The following is a 16429-nucleotide window of genomic DNA, read 5'->3' as shown; positions in this document are numbered from 1 at the left end:
GCTTGTCAGGTCAGCATGTGGCCCCTTAGTCCACAAGGTTAAAGGTTACCCAGTGGTGTGCACATCTGGAGGAAGTGTGAGCTGATGGTCCCCGGGACCTGGTGTGGGGACTTAAATGTGAAGCATAAACCCAGGCTTGGCTGTGTCTTGGAGGCATGATCTAGGAGACTGCAGTGGAATTTCTTGGCGGGAAGGCTGGGGCCCTGCAGGCATCGCCCAGACCTTAAATGGCATTGCTCTCTCCCCTCCCCTCCCCCAATCCTTCCCACCCAACCCAGCTGCTCTGCTGAGGGCAATCCCAGTGGGTAATGGGACTGTGATGAGAGAGCAGCCTGCACTGGCATTAGGGCCTGGTGTCCACACTAACCGGGTGCCCTGGAGGAGGTTGAGGGGGGGAAGGTGTGTAAGGAGTAGGAGTGGGGGTTCTCAGAGAGACAGCTCTGGTGTCAATTGTCTCCATTTTGACAGGTTGGCGTGACCTTTGAGGACATTGCCCTGTACTTCTCCAGGGAGGAATGGAGCCTCCTTGATGAGGGTCAGAGACAGCTGTACCTGCATGTGATGCTGGAGAACTTTGAACTTGTATCCTCGCTGGGTAAGACCCTCACTCTCACAGTGACCTGGGCTTGGCTTTGGGATTTCCCAGGCCCCATCCCCCAGGGTGTGCTGTGTCCTCCCATGTAGACTGTGGTTCTGCTTGATTTTCCAGTTTCCTGGGTAGTTGCTGTCCTGGGGAGGGTGGGTCTGTTTCCGCTGCTCCCTTCTTTCCTGAAGTCCCAGTTCTCCCCGCTGTACTAAGTTCACAGGGAAGGACTTGTGGTTGGTAGTGTTGCAGGAAGCCTGAGGGATTCCACTTTTTTATGAGAGGAAATAATTTTCTATATTCCTGTTGGTCACTTGTACCTATTTTTTTGAAGTGTTTCTACATCCTAATCCTGGTTTATACCTATTTTTTGTGTGAAACATTCTATTGACGACCTAGTATATTTTATATATTAAATGCTTACAACATACAGGAACACATACTGTTGCATGTGCTTAATTGTGCTTTGCAGTTATTGCTCCCCACACCCGCTTTTCTACAAAGTCCATGTTTTTGACAGCCCTGCCTTCAGCAGGTCTAGTGCCACCTTGTTTCTAGCAGCTCAGATGCTTGTTACTGGTGCTTAGAATAATGTGTCTGTAATGAAGTGATATCGAGTTTGCTTTTAAGACAGAGTCATTGCATTGTTATTAGCCTGCACTATGGTATTAACATACTTTTATTATTCCCTGGGAACTCCACCTATTTGTGTGAATTTCTTTCCATATTGCAATATTCGCTTTATTGTGCTGATCAGAACTGAATCCACATTCTCTGCAAGCGATTCCTTCATAGGATTTGCAAGTATTTTCTTCTGTTCTTTAGATTTCTTTTTATTTCATTTTGGTTATTGCTGTTGTGCTATGAATAAGCTTTATTTCTTTATTTGTTGCAATCTGGACTGTTCGTTTTCTCTATTTTGAGTGGTGGTTGGTGTCACATTCAGAAAATCCTGTCCAATACAAACCTCCAAAACTCTTTCTCTAGATTGTCCTGAGGAGTTTTCAGTTTTAGCGCTGACATTCAATTCTGTCATGCAGGTTGAGTTACATTTTATCAGCAATGTCCAGTATTTTTGTGTTTACATGTGAGTATTGATTTCAGCAGCACCATTCATTGAAGAAACCATCTTTCCCTTCTTCTGTGTCTTGCAGCTTTGTCAGAGATTACTTGAAAGGATGTGCCTGGGTTTATTTCTGTGTTTTCTGTTCTGTTCTGTTGATGTATGTGTCTGTGTTTCTCCAGCAACACACGGTTTGCTTGCTTTCTCTTTGTACTAAAATGAAGTCAGGAAGTGTGAGGCCAATAGCTTTGTTCTCACTCACGATTGTTTTTGCTATTCTCATTTTTTAGTTCCATATATTTCAAGATTCTCTTTTCATTTCTTTGTAAAATACCATAGGAATTATCCTCAGGATTGCATTTAAACTGTAGATTGTGTTGTGTACTATGGATATTTTTAACATATTTTTAAAAATTCTTTATTGTTTAAAGTATTATATATGTATTACATATGTCTCCTCTTTGCCTCATTGACCACAAATGAGTGAGATCATGTGATATTTGTCGTTCTCCGACTGGCTTATTTCGCTTAGCATAATGCTCTCCAGGTCCATCCATACTGTTGCAAATAGTAAGAGTTCCTTCTTTTTTACAGCAGCATAATATTCCATTGTGTGGATCTACCATAGTTTTGTGGGGTTTTTTAAATATATTTTTATTGATTTTAGAGAGGAAGGGAGAGGGAGAGATAGATAGAAACATCAATGATGAGAGAGAATCATTGATCAGCTGCCTCCTGCATGCCCCTTACTGGGGATCTTTCCCACAACGCAGGCATGTGCCCTTGGTTGGAATCAAACCTGGGACCCTTCAGTCCGCAGGCTGACGCTCTATCCATTGAGCCAAACCAGCGAGGGCTACCACAGTTTTTTAATCCACTTACCTACTGATGGGCACTTAGGTTATTTCCAAACCTTAGGTATCGTAATTGTGCTGCTGTGACATAGGGGTGCCTATGTCCTTTCTGATTTCTTTTTTTTAAAATAATATATTTTGTTATTGATTTCAGAGAGTGGAAGGGAGAGAGAGACAGAAATATCAATGATGGCAGAGAATCATTGATGGGCTGCCTCCTGCACAGTCCCTACTGGGGATCGAGCCCACAACCCAACACGTGCCTTTGGCCTGCATCAACTTGGGACCCTTCAGTCTGCAGGCCAATGCTCTATCCACATAGCCAAACCAGCTAGGGCTGTTTCTTATTTCTTGGGATATACTCCTGGGAGTGGGATTACTGGGTGAAATGGGAGTTCCATTTGTAATGTTTGCGGAAGCTCTGTAATATATCACACAGTGTCTGCAGCAGTCTGTATTCCCACCAGCCATGCCCAGGAGTCCCTTTTTGTCCCAATCTTTGCCAGCACTTGTCGTTTGTGCATTAGTTGATGATAGCCATCCTGACAGCTGTGAGATATTTCATTGTCATTGTGATTTGCATCTCTCTGATGATTAATGACTCTGAGCATGTTTCCATATGTGTCTCGGGCTTCTGTATGTCCACGTTCGAAAAATGTCTATTTAAGGCCTTTGCCCATTTTTTTGTGTTCTACCCACTGAGCCAGACCAGCTAGGGCATATGTCTGCTATTTTGCTGCCTGTGGCTTCTTCTAAAATTGTTAGGCTTTCCGATCTTACTATAACATTTCTAGAGACAGTAAAGTTTGCATTGAATCCATACAGGTACCTGTGAGAGTGCATGTTCTTGATTGTTTTTTATTTTTATTTATTTATTTTTTTATATGTTATTGATTTTTTACAGAGAGGAAGAGAGAGGGATAGAGAGTTAGAAACATCGATGAGAGAGAAACATCTATCAGCTGCCTCTTGCACACCCCCTACTAGGAATGTGCCCGCAACCAAGGTACATGCCCCTGACCGAAATCGAACCCGGGACCCTTGAGTCCGCAGGCCGACGCTCTATCTACTGAGCCAAACCGGTTTCGGCTATTCTTGATTGTTAACATTTGTTTTTTCAGATTTCAGAAGTCGGTTTCAGCTTATTTTTATTTATTTTTTTTATTTTTATTTTTAAATAAATTTTATTGACCTTTCACAGAGAGGAAGGGAGAGAGATAGAGAGTTAGAAACATCGATGAGAAAGAAAAATCGATCAGCTGCCTCCTGCACACCCGCCACTGGGGATATGCCTGCAACCAAGGTACATGCCCTTGACCGGAATCGAACCTGGGACCTTTCAGTCTGCTCTATCCACTGAGCCAACCCTGTTTCGGCTCAGCTTATTTTTAAAAAATAATATTTCTACCCTCGTCTTCTCCATCCCCCACCCCTTTTCTTTCTCTCTCTCTCTCTCTGTCTCGTTCCATGACCAACACCCTTAGTGTTTCCTGGGATTCCCATAATGCAAATTATAGGTTAACTTCATGGTATTACTTAATTTAATTTGCTGTATTCTTTTTTTAAGATATATTTTATTGATTTTTTTACAGAAAGGAAGAGAGAGGATAGAGAGTTAGAAACATCGATGAGAGAGAAACATTGATAAGCTGCCTCCTGCACACCTCCTACTGCGGATGTGCCTGCAACCAGGGTACATGCCCTTGACCAGAATCGAACCTGGGACCTTTCAGTCCATAGGCTGACGCTCTATCCACTGAGCCAAACCAGTTAGGGCTTGCTGTATTCTTTAAATTTATTTTTCTTCTTTCCATCTGGATGATTTCTAGTGACTTGTCGTGGACAGCACATATTCTTTATGTCTGCTTTTGATACTCTTTATTCATTTTTCAATTTATTTATTATAAATGTGCAACACCAACATTTCTGTTTCATTCCTTTTTATGATTTCTGTCTATCCGACATTCTCCTTTTGTTCTGTGTTCAGTTCTTTATTATGTTGGTTCTATTTGTGTTCTCTTGTAGCTCTCAAACCTTTTTAAAGGTAAATATTTTGGCTTCTTTATCAGGCTGTATGTGCTCTCCATTTCTTTGGTATCGATTAGGAGATGGTGTCCTTGTTTTTAGTCCGGTGTCGATGTCTACACATTTGATGAAGCACTGACTCCTTTCAGCTCTAGGACCAATTCTAGCTGAAGAAATACATTCATTGGCCTATGGAACCAAGGGTTTTGACCGGGTGGGTGTTGTTTCAGGTTTGAGGTAGTCCCAATAGCCTAGTATCCTTGAAGCTCCATGAGCTGAGGTTAGAATAACAAAAGTATATGGGTCCACAGTGGCTTTGGCAGCAAATTATTATTATTATTATTTTTAATGACAAGTGACGGTTATAGAGGCTTTGGTGGCAAATACTTTGAGAACATATAGTTTTTTATTTTATTCCTGGGATAGGTTGTTGCCAAAGGGATTTCTTTTGGGATGCATGCTGATGAATATCATGGGTCCACTCATTAAGTAGATCTTGGAGAGTTCACAAATGTTGCACAGAATTCTGTGATTCACAAATACAGAAATGGTCAGAGTTTTTCACAGAGCAGGCCAATAGGGTCAACATTAGTACAGGAGCAGTGAGTGATGGAGGAAACTCTGACCCTTGTTTTTACTGAGAGCACAGGTCCTTCTCTGCCAGGAACTGGACAATTATGGATGCCGGGTATTAGATGGAGAAGATAGGGGAAGTGGTGGGTAAATAAGGGAGTCCTTATTGCAGTCCACGTAACCATTGCTACCAAGGAGCCACTAGAGAAAACAGTTCTTCAAAGTAAAGTCCTGCACAGTAGTCCATAAAATAGAGAGCTGCGTGCTGGCTGGTTAACACTGTGTCTTCCCTCCGAAGCAGCCCCCAACGTAGGAGCCAGCCTAGGAGCCTTACTAAGTAGCCGCTGCTAACATGGCAGCCATTGCAAACACAGCAATCCAACCAAGCAGGTGCGTACTGCCTGGTCAGTAACATACTTTATACCGACGTAGACCAAAGAGGCCTCTTTCGAAATAGGGACCTTAGTCTTTGGGTTATAGAAGCGCACGCCTGCACAGTGACTAGTATAGCTTGCTGTGCCCTTGCTTTTGTGACTGTGTATAGCAAATTAGCCTTGAACACTCTGATTAGATTCCCAAGCTCAGATTGGCCCTGAACATTCCATGTCCTCTGGACAGGGCACCCACATTGACCCTAGCTAAATATGTTTGCTAACCCACTCTGGTCATCTCTCTTTTTTTTTTTTTTTTTTTTTTTTTTGGCCCTACTGAATTCTTTTTGGTTTAATTGCACTCCTTTTTTTTTTTAATCCTCACGTGTGTGTGTGTGTGTGTGTGTGTGTGTGTGTGTGTGTGTTTTACAATGGTGCATTTCAGAGAGAGTGTAAAGGAGGGAGCGGGGAGAGAGTGGGGAACATTGATGTGAGAGAGACACATTGACTGGTTGACTCTCGCACCCACCAGGCGTGGCAGGGAGCCAACCTCAGCCCAGGTGTGTAACCTTGACAAGGAATCAAACCCTCGACCCTTCGGTGTGGAGGCCGACGCTCCAACCATTGAGCAAAGCGGCCAGGGTTTCATTGTACTCTTAACCCCTTGTAGTTGTTTTTCTTCGTGGAGAGCTGCCCACTTGTTCTGAGAGCGGACAGGGTTATCATCTTTCTTACTCTGCCATCTTGCTGATGTCACTCACATAGATTTCTTTCCGCATGATCTTTGTGCTTTGTAGTTCCATAACAGTGCTCACCATACATCTATTTGGTTTTTCTTTTGGATTTATATCATCTGAATCCCACGTTTGACCCAGTTGGGATTCATGGGGAGGAATCATTTGTGCATCCCAGAAGAAACATGACTTTATGAAGGACAAGGTGGACCCAGAGGCGGTCTTGCCTTGGTGAAGGCCTGTTGGGAAGGTTTTGACACCAGGGCTGTGTTAAAGTCATAACTAGGAACCCATTTTGTTCAAAAGTATTTTGTTTCCATGTCCCATTTCTCATCCAATTTTGCTTCTACTGTCTTATTGTTGACACTTTGCCTGCTCATCAGGTGTAATAATGACCGTTTCTACTCAGATTCCATGCCCACAGGTAACTTTAACCTCCCTAGACCTTGCCCCTCTACCTGTTTCACAGGTCCCTCTTTACTGCAAACCAACCGAGGTCCATGCCTGCAGAGCTTGGGAGTGCGGATGTATTATTATATTGACCGTGAACATCCTGTGCTTCAATACCATTGTGTTGTATGGCTTTCAGCACATGCAAATTACCCTACACTGACGCAGGTCCCCAGCACGAAAGGTCCTAAAAGAACCCGTTCATGGAGGAACAATGAGTAAAGCCTTCTTGTCTTCTTTGTTTCCCACCCTAAGCTTTTGTTCCTGTTTTGGTGAGATTTTCACCATTGACTGACCTCTGAGGCCAGCTAATGTATAACAGCTGTTTCCTTAGAGTTCAACTCACTTGTCTTGAAAATCATTCCATGGAATCATGCCTAGTCATGACAGGGAAACCATTTTCCCAAAAATAATCTGATTTCATAAGATCAACATGTACTTCACCAGCGTTTCCTTTTGTTCAGGTTGCTGCTGTGGAGCAGTGAATGCGGAGGTACCGACTCAACAGAACGCTTCTGTAAGAGTGTCACAGGCCAGGAATCGCAAGTTGGCCTTGACTTCCCAGAAGAGCCACCCCTGTGAGAGTTGTGGACTCGTCTTGAGAAGGATTTTCCACTTGACTGAGCTGCAGGGAACACAGCATGGACAGATACAGCTGAGGTGTGGGACATGTGCAGAACAATTTTATTTCAGTGCAAAATGTCACCAGCAGCAGCATGTGAGAGAGAACACTTTCATTGGGAGTGTGGAGAGGATGTCACTTGCAAAGATCTGCAATTTCAATGTGTCCCAGGATGATTTCACCTGTGGGGAGGTTGGGCAGGGCACACTTTCCTGGTCAGGGCATCTCTACCTGAAGGCTGATCAGACCAGGGACAGGCCAAATGATATTTCCATGGGTGGTTTGATGTTTCAAAGGAGAAAAGAATGTGAGGAAGATACTGGCAGCAGTTATCTTCGTCATCATCAGAGAGTTCAGACTGGAGAAAAGCCTTATAAATGCAGTGAATGTGGGAAATCTTTTACCTGGAGCACTTCCCTTCATCGTCATCAGAGAGTTCATACAGGAGAAAAGCCTTATAAATGCAGTGAATGTGGGAAATGTTTTGCAAGAATCTGTTATCTCCAATATCATATGAGAGTGCACACAGGAGAAAAGCCTTGTAAATGCAGTGAGTGTGGGAAATCTTTTAGATGGAGCAGTGTTCTCCAATATCATCAGAGAGTTCACACTGGAGAAAGGCCTTATAAATGCAGTGAATGTGGAAAGTCTTTTACAAGTAGCAGTAATCTCAAATATCATCAGAGTGTGCACTCTGGAGAAAGGCCTTATGAGTGCAGTGAATGTGGAAAATCTTTTATCACTCAGCTTCAACTTCATGGTCATCAGAGCCTTCATACAGGAGAAAAGCCTTATAAATGCAGTGAATGTGGGAAATGTTTTGCAAGGAGCTGTTATCTCCAATATCATATGAGAGTGCACACAGGAGAAAAGCCTTATAAATGCAGTGAGTGTGGGAAATCTTTTAGATGGAGTAGTGGTCTCCAATATCATCAGAGAGTTCACACTGGAGAAAAGCCTTATAAATGTAGTGAATGTGGAAAGTCTTTAACAAGTAGCAGTAATCTCAAATATCATCATCAGAGTATGCACTCTGGAGAAAAGCCTTTTAATTGTAGTGAATATTGGAAATCTTTTACAAGTTGTGCTGGTCTCCAGTATCATCAGAGAGTTCACAATGGAGAAAAGCCTTACAATGGCAGTGAATATGGGAAATCTTTTAAAAATAGGAATGATTTCCAATATCATCAGAGAGTTCACACTGGACAAAGCCATTATGAGTGCAATTAATGTGAGGTATGTCTTAGGCATATTTCTAAATTTGCTCTCCACATAAAAGTCCAAATGTGAGAAATTTCTTAGATGTGCAGGAAATGTAGTTTATTAGATAGGACTTAATAAATAGTACAAGAAAATTTGTGAATCCTCATTTTTTTTGCATTTTATCTCATACATGTACTCACCTATATTATGTAAAGTTTCCATAAGTGTTTTTGCTGTTGTGTGTGTTTGTTTTTATGTTGGAATACTATGTAATTATGTTGCACTTTGTAACATACAGAGATGTCCTGCCAGATCTATGTCACTGCATATTTCTGTTGTTGAAGGTATTTCACCTGAACCACCTATAAGGTCCCTACAGATGGCATCAATCACCATCCTCTTGTGCCCAGGGAAGCTAACTCTGTTGTCTGATTTGTTGGAAAAAAGTAGGCATACCTGAGCCCTTGAGTCTTATTTCCCTGTCATGAGTTTTCCCATAGGAATGATTACTGTTGTCCCCCAAAAAGATAATGTTGCAGAGGGACTGCCATTTTCAGGCACACACTTTCCCTAGGTGCTAGTGATGAGTTTATTGAGTGCTTATGTCATCAGTGTGAGAACTGCCAGTCTCAGGTCTCTTTCTTGGCAAAATGAAGGCCTTTTCCTAAGACTTCTTTAATCTTGGTGTCCTATTTACTGTGTGGGTTAGTTTATAAGGAGATCTGGGCTCTCCAAGCACGGTGATGTGAAAAACATTTTTGTGCTTGAGGGAAGACTATGGTGCAGAAATTAGCTCAGCAGTTTTTGCCAAATTTACGTTGCTGCCCATAATTTTCCAGGAAACACTGTGGACTCTAGTCCTCATGTGAAGATGGATGCTTTGAGACACAGAGATCACTCCAAAGGGGGTAGCTGTGACAACCTCAAGTATGTCCGGGAGCAGCATGAATTTTTTTCATGTTTTCAGCGGATGCTAAGACATTTGAAGGAACCTCCTGCCCAGGTGTTGCAGAGGGTCATGTGCCCCAATGCCTTCAATTCCACGGGGGCTGGTCATGGTTGGAGGACCATTGCAGTGAGGGGAACCCCTTTCACTGCAGAAACACTGACCTAATTTTCGGACCAGACTTGAGCCTAGTAGATGGAACGGTCTTCATTTAAACCTGCACCCAGAAATTTTTTTGACGAAAAGACTACAGGTGTGGTGTGCACACAGATCTGAGGAACTCCCGGCATGTTTATATTCTGTGCAGCAGTTATTGTCATTGATTATAATCAAGAGGTTTTGTGGATTCCTGTAGCTTCTCAGATGTTCCCATCAGAGCCATTGGTGCTCTGGCCGCAAAACTAAGAGGATAAAAGGGTGTCTTTAGGCCAGAGATGTGGCTTTTGTGATGCAGTAAGTATTCCAGTGGGTTTGGGTGAAAGTTCTTCATTGTTTGTTACATTTTCTGTCACTGACATGAGACTTGCTCAGAGGGCATAAGTATGTGAATTGAATATAGAGTTGCCAAACCTATTCCAAAATAGGTGAACGTACATTTGTTTTATCTTGAACCATTCTTTTAACAGCTGTAGTGAGTAAATTGCATGTGTTAAGTGTAGTGTTTCATAAATCGTGACATGTGCATGAAACTGAAACCATCATTGCACTCAATACTGATCATATCTGTGACTGTGTAGTTGCTTCATGATCTCATTTAATCTGTTTGCTGTTCTTAATAAAGACCTTGGCTTTTCCTATGTGTTTCTCAGCTTTAATTATTTTGTAAATTGTTGGAGATTTTTTAAAGATATATTTGTAACTCACCTTTTTTTTTTTTTGATAGATATTCTTTTTGTTGTTGTTAATCCTCACTCCGTTGAATTTTTTGGAGAGTGCAAGAGAGAGGGAAAGACAGAAACATTGATGTGAAGGAAACACATTGATTGGTTGCCTCCTGCATCAGCTGTGACCATGGCCTGGGCTGGGAAGGAGTCTTCAACCAGGATACGTGCCTTTGACTGGAATCGATCCCAGGACCCTTTTGTCTGCAGGCCGGTGCTCTATCCAGAGCCAAACCAGCTAGGGCTCTGGTGGATATTCATATCTTTGAATATATCACCATCATGTCCATTTTAATATTTGGTTATTGCTAATAAAGCTGGTACAAACATTTCTGTATAATTCTTTTTTATTTATATTTAATTTTTAAATATATATTTTATTGATTTTTTACAGAGAGGAAGGGAAAGTGATAGAGAGTTAGAAACATCGATGAGAGAGAAACATCGATCAGCTGCCTCCTGCGCATCCCCCACTGGGGTCGTGCCCACAACCAAAGTACATGCCCTTGACCGGAATCGAACCTGGGACCCCTCAGTCCACAGGCAGACGCTCTATCCATTGAGCCAAACCAGTTAGGACTCTGTATAATTCTTTATATGGATATAAGTGTTATTTACCTTTGTGAGTCGGACATCCCCCGAGGGCTCCCGGACTGTAAGAGGGCACAGCCCGGGCTGAGGGATCCCCCTGAGTGCATGAATTTTGTTCACTAAGCCTCTAGTTTGTACATGTAAAGTAGGAAGTCACGATTCCATTCATAGTCAAGTAGGATGCTTGTGCCCCGGCTAGATCTGGAGTGTGCAGCATATAGGAGGCAGGTGATAAATTATTCTCTCAGCCTTGATTTGTTTTCTCTCTCTCCATCTCCTTTGAACTCCAGCCTCTCCCTACAGAGACATTCCCAGGCCAGACACTTCTCAGTCCCCGATGCCCCCAAGCACCATTATCTTTGGGGGCATTGTAATAAGGAAACCTCTCTAATAAAAGAGAAACATGTAAATAGACCGTATCTCCGCTACACCCACCAGCCTAACATTGAGGATGCAAATGAACCCAAGTAAGATTGTGGCAGCCAGGGAGCTGGAGCGAGCAGGAGGCTTGGGTTGCCCCCGGTGATGGAGGAAGCAAAGCTTCCCGCCCAGCCTAGCTGGCCCTGGCCTCCGATCTAGGCTACAAAGTTTCAATTACAGAAGATAAGTAAATTCCAAATACTTGCTTCCAGCAGGCCCTGGCCTTCGCTCAAGGAGGCGCTGAAAAAAAAGAAAAGAAGGAGGGGCTGGGAGATTAGGTTGCAGGGGTGTGATCAGGCCAATTGTGGGTGATCAGGCTGGTGAGGAGCGGGGCCATTGTGGGTAAGTAGACCAGCATGAGAGGCAGTTGGGGGCAAGCAGGCCGTCGGTGGGGGGGTCAGTTGGAGGTGATCAGGACAGCCGGGGCAGGCAGTGTGGAGTGAGCAGCGGGGGCAGATAGGGGTAAGCAAGTAGCACTGCGGCAGTTGCGGGTGATCAGGCTGGCGGGGGGTATTTGGGGGCAATCAGGAGGGCGGGCATGCAGGCAGGTGAGTGGCTGGAGCCAGCAGTCCCAGATTGCGAGAGGATTGTCCAACTGCCGGCTTAGGCCCGATCCCTGTAAACCGGCAGTAGGACATCCCTTGATGGGTCCCAGATTGGAGAGGGTGCAGACTGGACTGGTTCTCAGAGACAGCTGTACCTGAATGTGATGCTGGAGAACTTTGAACTTCTATAGATCCTCCTTTTCCCCAACTGGTGGGCGGAGTATGATGTAACCTGCGTCTGTGCCAAGACATCCCCGAGACATTGAACCACCAATCAGCTCGTGCCGAGTGCCCTCGGCCCCACCACTTCCTGTTCTACCCTGGCCTCACTCCTTCCCGTTCCTCCCCTCAAAAAGTGTGTTCAAAAAAAAAAAAAATTGTGTTCACCTCTGCACACGTTGCTGTTCTCCCCAGTTTGAGAGACAGCCTGGCTGGGTCCTCCTCTTCCTTCTTCTCTAATCCTGGTTTTTCTACCCTCCTTTATAATGAATCTCGCTCATTAGTGCGAAATAAACTTCCTAGATTAACTTGCCTGGGTCCCTGACTCCGCTTCCTGCGCCTCGAACCTTCCATTTGGTGCTGTTGAACCCGGGAGGTCCAAGCACTCCTTTTGACCGTTCACAGTCCGGGGTGCCCCCCTCTTCTCTCCTCGTGGCTCAGCACTCTCAGACCTCTCCCTGGCTTGGCACTATCAGCGGTACGTCCCAGCCCGTGCTGATTCCTGACAGTCATTTTTCCGGTGTCTCTGTCGGTAAACCGTGGCCCGCGTCAGAGATTGCCTTCCAGGCATGTCCCTCGGGTTCCCCGTCCATAGCCTTGGCTCAATGACTTGGCTACTGACCCCAGGTTTTAGTAATGGTAATCTAAAATCTGAACCGGATCCTTTCACACCTCTAGGGTGCCTCCTCACCAATCTGGCTAAGCTCATATGAGTCCAAATGTGATAAATTTCTTAGATGTATAGGAAATGTAGTTTCTTAGTTAGGACTTAACAATAGTATAAGAAATTTTTTTAATATATTTTATTGACTTTTTACAGAGAGGAAGGGAGAGGGATAGAGAGTTAGAAACATGGATCAGCTGCCTCCTGCACACCCCCCACTGGGGATGTGCCCGCAACCAAGGTAAGTGCCCTTGACCGGAATCAAACCTGGGACCTTTCAGTCCACAGGCCTTATCCACTGAGCTAAACCGGTTTCGGCAGTCTAAGAAATTTTGTAGGATGAGGACAAATATGTGATACCTTAATCAATAAAGAAATTTTAATAAATAAATTAATTAATTTTTAAAAAAAAAAAGAAATTTTGTGAAGGCCCTTTAGTCTAAATTGTATTTCATACATTTAATCACCCACATTATGTAAACTCCCCATTAGTGTGTTTGCTGTTGTGTTTGTTTTTATGTTGGAACCATATGTATCTACGTTGCACTTTCCAATATACAGAGACTTGTTGCAAAATTTACAAGATCTATATCACTGCCTGTTTCTGTTGCTGAAAGTATTTCACCTGAAATAAGGCCCGTACAGATGGCATCAATCACCATCCTCATGTGCCCAGGGAAGCTAACTCTGTTGTCTAATTTGTTGAAGAAAATTAGAAACACCTGAGCCCTTGGTTCTTAGTGGTTTTCCTTCTCACCAGTTGGCATTTAGGAGTGATTAGTGTTGGCCCAGAAAACATAGTATTGCAGAGGGACTGCCATTCTCAAGGTCACACTTTCCCTACATGCCAGTGATGGATTTGTTGAGTGCAGAAGTCATCAATGCCAGAATTGCCAGTCTCCTGTCTCTTTCCTTTGTAAAATAATGAAGGCTTTTTCCTAAGCCTTAATCTTTGGTGTTCTATTTATTCTGTCGGTTAGCTTATAAGGAGATGTGGGCTCTCCAAGCATGATGAGGTGAACAACTTTTATGGGGTCTCAAACATTCTTTGCTTTTCAGGGAACAGCATGGTGCAGAAATTAGCTCAGCAGTGTTTGCCAAATTTACATTGCTGCCCATCATTTTCCTAGGAAACACTGTGGCCTCTGTAGTCCTCATGTGAAGATGGATGCTTTGGGACACAGAGATCACTCCATAGACAGGTCACTCCACTGTGACAACCACAAGTATATCTTCTAGCAGCATGAACTTTGTTTTATTTTCAAGGGATGCTCGTACCTTGAAGGGAATCTCTTGCCCAGGCCTTGCAGAGGGCCATGTATCCTAATGCCTACAGTTCCATGGGTGACGGTCACTGATTGGAGGACCATTGGAGTTAGGGGAAACCCTTTCACTGCAGAAACACTGATCTAACAAATTTTAGAGGGGATTGCAGCCCATTACATGGAATGTTCCTCATCTAAACGTGCATCCAGGAATGTTTCTAGAAAAAGACTACAGGAGCGGTGTGTACACAGATGTGAGCATCTCCAGGCATGTTTATCTTCTGTGGACACAGTCGTTGTCATTGAATATAATCAATAGGTTTTGTGGCTTCCTGTAGCCTCTCAGATGTTCACCTCAGAGCCATTGGTGCGCTGGCAGAAAAGGAAGGACAAAGGCAAAGGTTGTCTGTAGTTTAGGGATGTGGCTTGTGTGATTCAGCCAGCATTGTTGTTGGTTTGGGTGAAAGTTCTTCATTGCTTGTTACATTTTCTGTCACTGAGGCAAAAGTCTCAAGCAGAGGGCATAAGAAAGTGGAATTGGCCCTGACCGGTTTGGCTCAGTGGATAGAGTGTCGGCCTGCGGACCAAAAGGTCCCAGGTTCGATTCCGGTCAAGGGCATGTACCTTGGTTGTGGGCACATCCCCAGTAGGAGGTGTGCAGGAGGCAGCTGATGGGTGTTTCTCTCTCATCAATGTTTCTAACTCTCTATCCTCCCTTCCTCTGTAAAAAATCAATAAAATTATTTTTTAAAAAAAGTAGATTGAATATTCATTGGCCAAACCTATTTTTCCAATATATTTGAACTTACATATTTTTTAATTTTGAACCATTTTCAAAAGCTATAATGTGTAAAATAGGTGTTTGGTAATTCGTAAATCTTCATGTATACATGAAACTGAAACCATCATTAAAGTCATAATGCTGTCCGTATCTGTCACTGTGTAATTGCTTCATGACCTCTTATAATCCGTCCCTGTTCTTTACAGCTTTCTTAGCAACCGTGGATTTCCGTTCCATTTGAGTAATGTACTTTGCTTTTTCTAAGTATTTTACTGCTTTAAGTTATGTTTCATAAATACTCGGAGTTTAATTAAAGATATATTAGTAATTCATCTTTTTTCTCTGATAAATATATCACCAATAGCTTATCCACTTTTATGAATATTAGGGTATTTCTGAAAAAGTTGGATAAACATTTCTGTATAATTCTTTATATGGATATAAGATTTATTTACCTTTGTCAAAAATTGAGTCCATAATCTGAATCGTTGAGCATTGGAATGTTTAAATTTACAAAGATTAGAACATTGTGGTCTAAACTGAATATATCATCATGGATGTTGTGGTTCAGTTGGTTGAGTGTGATCCCATGTAAAGAAGGGTTGCCGGTTGAATTGCTTGGTGTGTCCCTGGCTTGTGGGCCAGCCTCCCAGAATGGGGTGTATAGGAAATGGCTGTCTATGTTGCACTCTTGCATTGTGTTTCTTTCCCTCACCCTTCTTCTCTCTCCAAAAATTAATAAAATTGCCCGTCTGGCATGCCTCAGTCATTGAGCTTTGACCTATGAACCAAGTGGTCATGGGTCAATTCCAGGTAGGGTTCATTCTGGAATTGCTGGCTCAAACCCCACTGTGGGGTGTGCAGGAGGCAGCCAGTCAATGATTCTCTCTCATCATTGTTGCTTCTCTCTCTGCCGTCCTTTCTGAAGTCAATAAATATATATATTTTGAAAATCAATAAACTATTCCTTAAAAATAAAATAATTGTATCTTTTGGCCTTTTTCACAAGTGTGTGAGGTATTCATATGCTCCACATCCTAGGGCAGTGGTCGTTAGCTGGTGGTCCAGGAACCACTGGTAGTCCATGAGGTCCGAAAGGTTGGCATCCGTTGTTTTAGAGAATATTTTGTTTGGTCAATAATTCTTTCTTTAAAACTATGGGTCCAGTGCATGAATTCATGCACATTGAAAGCAAATTAATTAGAAGAAATATTTTAATATCTCTCTTCCCCCTCTTTTTATAATAGAAGTGTCAGAGATGAAAGAAAATTAGTAAAGTGTACATTAAAATAATGTATAAATTGATTAATAAATAAACAACAACATGATATAACAACAAAGACATGATATGAAAAGAACAAAAACATAATATAAAAACAATATTGACAAAGACAATGACTGATACATTGATTAAACTTATTCTAACACTGAGGCCAGTGTCAGATGGGGACAAATCAATTCTTGGAATCAGAACAACCTCACCTCTGCAGATCCTGTTCATTCTTCTGTTAGGTTGCCATCTTTTGATAATAAATCTGGTACCGCCATGCAACCAAGGTACATGCCCTTTGACCGGAATCGAACCTGGGACCCTTGAGTCCACAGGCCAACGCTCTATTCACTGAGCTAAACCGGTTTC

At 42.9% G+C, this 16429-nt stretch overlaps 1 protein-coding gene across 1 annotated transcript in view; it reads right to left on the bottom strand.

Moving 5' to 3' along the window:
- The window catches only part of LOC129147526 (zinc finger protein 665-like), a 331685-nt gene that overhangs the window by 228721 nt on the left and 86535 nt on the right, over nucleotides 1-16429 (bottom strand).

Source organism: Eptesicus fuscus, chromosome 21, assembly GCF_027574615.1.
Source record: "Eptesicus fuscus isolate TK198812 chromosome 21, DD_ASM_mEF_20220401, whole genome shotgun sequence".
NCBI classification, from domain to species: Eukaryota; Metazoa; Chordata; class Mammalia; order Chiroptera; family Vespertilionidae; genus Eptesicus; species Eptesicus fuscus.
Note: the sequence above shows the minus strand (reverse complement) of the source record. Positions and strands in the feature narration are given on the sequence as shown.